The sequence below is a fragment of the Oncorhynchus keta genome, chromosome 34, assembly GCF_023373465.1.
Source record: "Oncorhynchus keta strain PuntledgeMale-10-30-2019 chromosome 34, Oket_V2, whole genome shotgun sequence".
In the NCBI taxonomy this organism is placed as follows: domain Eukaryota; kingdom Metazoa; phylum Chordata; class Actinopteri; order Salmoniformes; family Salmonidae; genus Oncorhynchus; species Oncorhynchus keta.
The window spans coordinates 63,205,583-63,206,343 of NC_068454.1; positions in this window are offsets into that span (position 1 = coordinate 63,205,583).

Below are 761 nucleotides of genomic sequence, written 5' to 3' on the forward strand. Positions count from 1 at the left end.
CTGAAAATAAGGTCTGAGGTTAACACAGGTATAGGAGATCATATACTTTTTGTTCTATGAGATAATATCAGTCAGTAATGACATTTATGAATTATGAAGCTTGTATGTGCTTTGTGCTTCTTTAGACTACATGAATGCAAAAAAATCTAAAAAATTGAAAGAAAAAAAATCTCTAAAAACTGATGAAGATTATCTCCAGTGGCGTGCAGTTTTGTAAATAATTGCATGCTATTCTAACATTTTTCCATGAGGCTGAGAGAAAATGTTGCTGTTTTAAAGCTAATTTCCTGCAATTCTACACATATTGCCACATATGTCGCTGCATGTAGAAAATTTTTAAAAATGTTCAGTAATTGACACAAACTGTCTCCAATCAATCAATGTCTGGTTGTGTGTTTGGCAGGGGGGGGGGTCACCTGGGGGGTATACTACAAAGCAGCATCAATGAGTTGATTGATTAAAGATTAAAAACCAGAAATAACCACCTATTGTCTGGTTCATTAAGAAATGTAAACTTAGATATGTGTTTTTGGTTGTGGAGTCAACTACATCATGCCATTTCAAGCTTATCTTTCTAAAAAATAAAGTTATAAATAAAGTTATGTCAGAATATTGAGCTGAATATTGAGCTGAGCTTTGCAGCATACCCCTCTGAGCCAGGGGAGGCTGAGTTCTGTGAATCTTGATCGTATACGAAACCTATCATTTGAACTCACAAATATAAGAAGCTTGTGGGAACGTCAGCATGGAAGATCTGCCCA